Source organism: Schistocerca americana, unplaced genomic scaffold (assembly GCF_021461395.2).
Source record: "Schistocerca americana isolate TAMUIC-IGC-003095 unplaced genomic scaffold, iqSchAmer2.1 HiC_scaffold_47, whole genome shotgun sequence".
In the NCBI taxonomy this organism is placed as follows: domain Eukaryota; kingdom Metazoa; phylum Arthropoda; class Insecta; order Orthoptera; family Acrididae; genus Schistocerca; species Schistocerca americana.
This window is the reverse complement of record NW_025726203.1, coordinates 2,727,501-2,732,500: the sequence shown is the minus strand read 5'-3', so window position 1 is coordinate 2,732,500 and position 5,000 is coordinate 2,727,501. Positions and strand designations below refer to the sequence as shown.

The following is a 5,000-nucleotide window of genomic DNA, read 5'->3' as shown; positions in this document are numbered from 1 at the left end:
AGGAGGTTCAGCGGGTTACCCCGACCTTTCGGCCTAGGAAGACACGCTGATTCCTTCAGTGTAGCGCGCGTGCGGCCCAGAACATCTAAGGGCATCACAGACCTGTTATTGCTCAATCTCGTGCGGCTAGAAGCCGCCTGTCCCTCTAAGAAGAAAAGTAATCGCTGACAGCACGAAGGATGTCACGCGACTAGTTAGCAGGCTAGAGTCTCGTTCGTTATCGGAATTAACCAGACAAATCGCTCCACCAACTAAGAACGGCCATGCACCACCACCCACCGAATCAAGAAAGAGCTATCAATCTGTCAATCCTTCCGGTGTCCGGGCCTGGTGAGGTTTCCCGTGTTGAGTCAAATTAAGCCGCAGGCTCCACTCCTGGTGGTGCCCTTCCGTCAATTCCTTTAAGTTTCAGCTTTGCAACCATACTTCCCCCGGAACCCAAAAGCTTTGGTTTCCCGGAGGCTGCCCGCCGAGTCATCGGAGGAACTGCGGCGGATCGCTGGCTGGCATCGTTTATGGTTAGAACTAGGGCGGTATCTGATCGCCTTCGAACCTCTAACTTTCGTTCTTGATTAATGAAAACATACTTGGCAAATGCTTTCGCTTCTGTTCGTCTTGCGACGATCCAAGAATTTCACCTCTAACGTCGCAATACGAATGCCCCCGCCTGTCCCTATTAATCATTACCTCGGGTTCCGAAAACCAACAAAATAGAACCGAGGTCCTATTCCATTATTCCATGCACACAGTATTCAGGCGGGCTTGCCTGCTTTAAGCACTCTAATTTGTTCAAAGTAAACGTGCCGGCCCACCGAGACACTCACTCAAGAGCACCCTGGTAGGATTGCAACGGGGTCCGCCTCGGGACGCACGAGCACGCACGAGGCGCGTCGCACGCCTTCAGCTCGCCCCACCGGCAGGACGTCCCACGATACATGCCAGTTAAACACCGACGGGCGGTGAACCAACAGCGTGGGACACAAATCCAACTACGAGCTTTTTAACCGCAACAACTTTAATATACGCTATTGGAGCTGGAATTACCGCGGCTGCTGGCACCAGACTTGCCCTCCAATAGATACTCGTTAAAGGATTTAAAGTGTACTCATTCCGATTACGGGGCCTCGGATGAGTCCCGTATCGTTATTTTTCGTCACTACCTCCCCGTGCCGGGAGTGGGTAATTTGCGCGCCTGCTGCCTTCCTTGGATGTGGTAGCCGTTTCTCAGGCTCCCTCTCCGGAATCGAACCCTGATTCCCCGTTACCCGTTACAACCATGGTAGGCGCAGAACCTACCATCGACAGTTGATAAGGCAGACATTTGAAAGATGCGTCGCCGGTACGAGGACCGTGCGATCAGCCCAAAGTTATTCAGAGTCACCAAGGCAAACGGACCGGACGAGCCGACCGATTGGTTTTGATCTAATAAAAGCGTCCCTTCCATCTCTGGTCGGGACTCTGTTTGCATGTATTAGCTCTAGAATTACCACAGTTATCCAAGTAACGTGGGTACGATCTAAGGAACCATAACTGATTTAATGAGCCATTCGCGGTTTCACCTTAATGCGGCTTGTACTGAGACATGCATGGCTTAATCTTTGAGACAAGCATATGACTACTGGCAGGATCAACCAGGGAGCTGCGTCAACTAGAGCTGAGCAGCCGGCCGCCCGGGAGTGTGTCCCGGGGGCCCGCGCGAACACGCAAGCGTCCGCTCAATTATTCTGCAAACAGGAGGAGGCTGAGCTCCCCTGCACAATACACCTCGAAACCCTCTCAGGTCCCGGCGGCGCGCAGCGCCGTCCTAAGTACTTGGTCGGGTTCGAGAGTGGCGCAATCGCCCGGAGTTTGGCGAGTAGACGCTTTAGGTGCGACCACCCGTGCTCCCAACTGAGCTTGCCGCTGCCGACAGAGGCCCGGGAGCGTGCTGTCGTGGCATTGCCGGCGGGAGACAACACGCGCCACCTACGGTGGCCGGCAGCTCCAACGCCAGCGCCACAGAAGGACAAAAGCCCCACTTGGGTGCCGAAGCGAACTCTCCCAGCACAGCGCACGCGCCAACACGTCCGCACAGCTGCGATACAATCCACCTGCGAGAACCGCAGAGGCGACCGAGCAGCAGACGGCGTCGCGGCGCCGAGCGCCGGGCGGCGGCGCATCCTCAGCGCACACAGTCCTCAATCGGACCAGCACACTGCAGATGTCCACCGCGCTTCGCACCGGGCCCGCGAGGACCTACTTTGGCCGCACGGCGCCGCGTGCAGGGTGCGCCGGCGCGCAGCTGCGCCGCCTGCCGCCTCCGTCGGCCGGCGCGCCTGCCACTGGCCGCCCCCACCAGCCGGCTGTAGCGCGTGCGCCCACGCACCGCGCGGCCAGCACGCCGGGAGGCCCCCCCTCACCGGCCGGGGACGGTCCCACCCAGCCACCGCCGCGTATCGCTTCACACCCACATGCCATTCACGTTCGTGGGCATGGTGGGTATCGCTGAAACAACCGGTTGGTAGCTCAACCGATCGTCGCCATCACTGATTCACCTCTAGCGAGAACAACCGCACCACAACGGTTTACCAGTTGTTCATTTGCGTAACGTCACCAGCAAACGTAGACGTCCATCGCCATTTGCAAATTCAACGATTGTTGCATGCCTGTGTCAGGTGTCACGACACACTATGTCTGCCCACATACACGCAACAACATGTGCACGCTTCGCGAACACGTGGAAGGTGGCCCCCGTACGTATGCGATGTCCATTGCGCGAACGACTGTCAACCGGCCTCTGTCGCATGTCGCAGATGTGGAACGCAGTGCACCATGCTATCACGGTGTGTGAGAGGAGACGACTACGTCTGACAACACGCGCCACTACATCAACAGACGGCTCATGCTGATCGCCATCCACGGCATACCATACTGCAATCCAGCTCTTATAGGGAGACGACACGTAGCTGAGTGCACAATATTTGGACCGTATGGTTCGCCGTTGTTGGCGCAGTCGTGGTACGGTCACACATGTACCACGATGTATCATTCAGTACATGAGGACCAATGTGCAGTACAGTGTGTGATTTGGACGTACAACATCAGCGGACAGTTGACACAAGCCGTACCACAACGTAGGCTGTGCTTCGCCATGCGAATGCCAATGAACAACTGCGAAGGGCATTGAGCATGTACGTCCTACTGCCATCCGCATTACAGTGTATAGCTGCAAGGTGTTTCACATGAAGCGATACTCTGGGGACCGGGCAGTGCGAGTAGCAAACCATATTGCGGGGGTTGCAGTTAGGCAACACTACACTAATTTAACGCGTCGTATGACAATTACAGAGCAGGTTAAGGCCCAACGTGTGTTGGGTTAAGGCCCAACGTGTGTTGGGTTAAGGCCCAACGTGTGTTGGGTTAAGGCCCAACGTGTGTTGGGTTAAGGCCCAACGTGTGTTGGGTTAAGGCCCAACGTGTGTTGGGTTAAGGCCCAACGTGTGTTGGGTTAAGGCCCAACGTGTGTTGGGTTAAGGCCCAACGTGTGTTGGGTTAAGGCCCAACGTGTGTTGGGTTAAGGCCCAACGTGTGTTGGGTTAAGGCCCAACGTGTGTTGGGTTAAGGCCCAACGTGTGTTGGGTTAAGGCCCAACGTGTGTTGGGTTAAGGCCCAACGTGTGTTGGGTTAAGGCCCAACGTGTGTTGGGTTAAGGCCCAACGTGTGTTGGGTTAAGGCCCAACGTGTGTTGGGTTAAGGCCCAACGTGTGTTGGGTTAAGGCCCAACGTGTGTTGGGTTAAGGCCCAACGTGTGTTGGGTTGAGGCCCAACGTGTGTTGGGTTGAGGCGCAACATAGGTTAGGTTGAGGCGCAACATAGGTTAGGTTGAGGCGCAACATGGGTTAGGTTAAGGCGCAACATGGGTTAGGTTAAGGCGCAACATGGGTTAGGTTAAGGCGCAACATGGGTTAGGTTAAGGCGCAACATGGGTTAGGTTAAGGCGCAACATGGGTTAGGTTAAGGCGCAACATGGGTTAGGTTAAGGCGCAACATGGGTTAGGTTAAGGCGCAACATGGGTTAGGTTAAGGCGCAACATGGGTTAGGTTAAGGCGCAACATGGGTTAGGTTAAGGCGCAACATGGGTTAGGTTAAGGCGCAACATGGGTTAGGTTAAGGCGCAACATGGGTTAGGTTAAGGTACAATATGGGTTAGGTTAAGGTACAATATGGGTTAGGTTAAGGTACAATATGGGTTAGGTTAAGGCGCAACATAGGTTAGGTTAAGGCGCAACATAGGTTAGGTTAAGGCGCAACATAGGTTAGGTTAAGGCGCAACATAGGTTAGGTTAAGGCACAACACGGGTTAGGTTATGGTACAACACGGGTTAGGTTAAGGTACAACACGGGTTAGGTTAAGGTACAACACGGGTTAGGTTAAGGTACAACACGGGTTAGGTTAAGGTACAACACGGGTTAGGTTAAGGTACAACACGGGTTAGGTTAAGGTACAACACGGGTTAGGTTAAGGTACAACACGGGTTAGGTTAAGGTACAACACGGGTTAGGTTAAGGCACAACACGGGTTAGGTTAAGGCACAACACGGGTTAGGTTAAGGCACAACACGGGTTAGGTTAAGGCACAACACGGGTTAGGTTAAGGCACAACACGGGTTAGGTTAAGGCACAACACGGGTTAGGTTAAGGCACAATACGGGTTAGGTTAAGGCACAATACGGGTTAGGTTAAGGCACAATACGGGTTAGGTTAAGGCACAATACGGGTTAGGTTAAGGCACAATACGGGTTAGGTTAAGGCACAATACGGGTTAGGTTAAGGCACAATACGGGTTAGGTTAAGGCACAATACGGGTTAGGTTAAGGCACAATACGGGTTAGGTTAAGGCACAATACGGGTTAGGTTAAGGCACAATACGGGTTAGGTTAAGGCACAATACGGGTTAGGTTAAGGCACAATACGGGTTAGGTTAAGGCACAATACGGGTTAGGTTAAGGCACAATACGGG

General features: G+C 54.0%; 1 non-coding gene across 1 annotated transcript in view; it reads right to left on the bottom strand.

Moving 5' to 3' along the window:
* The window catches only part of LOC124584121, a 1,910-nt gene extending 272 nt beyond the window's left edge, over nucleotides 1-1,638 (bottom strand). The window contains exon 1 of the ribosomal RNA XR_006974531.1: nucleotides 1-1,638. This exon is cut by the window's left edge and continues 272 nt beyond it. This is a non-coding gene — a ribosomal RNA (small subunit ribosomal RNA).
* Nucleotides 1,639-5,000: the final 3,362 nt, after the last annotated feature.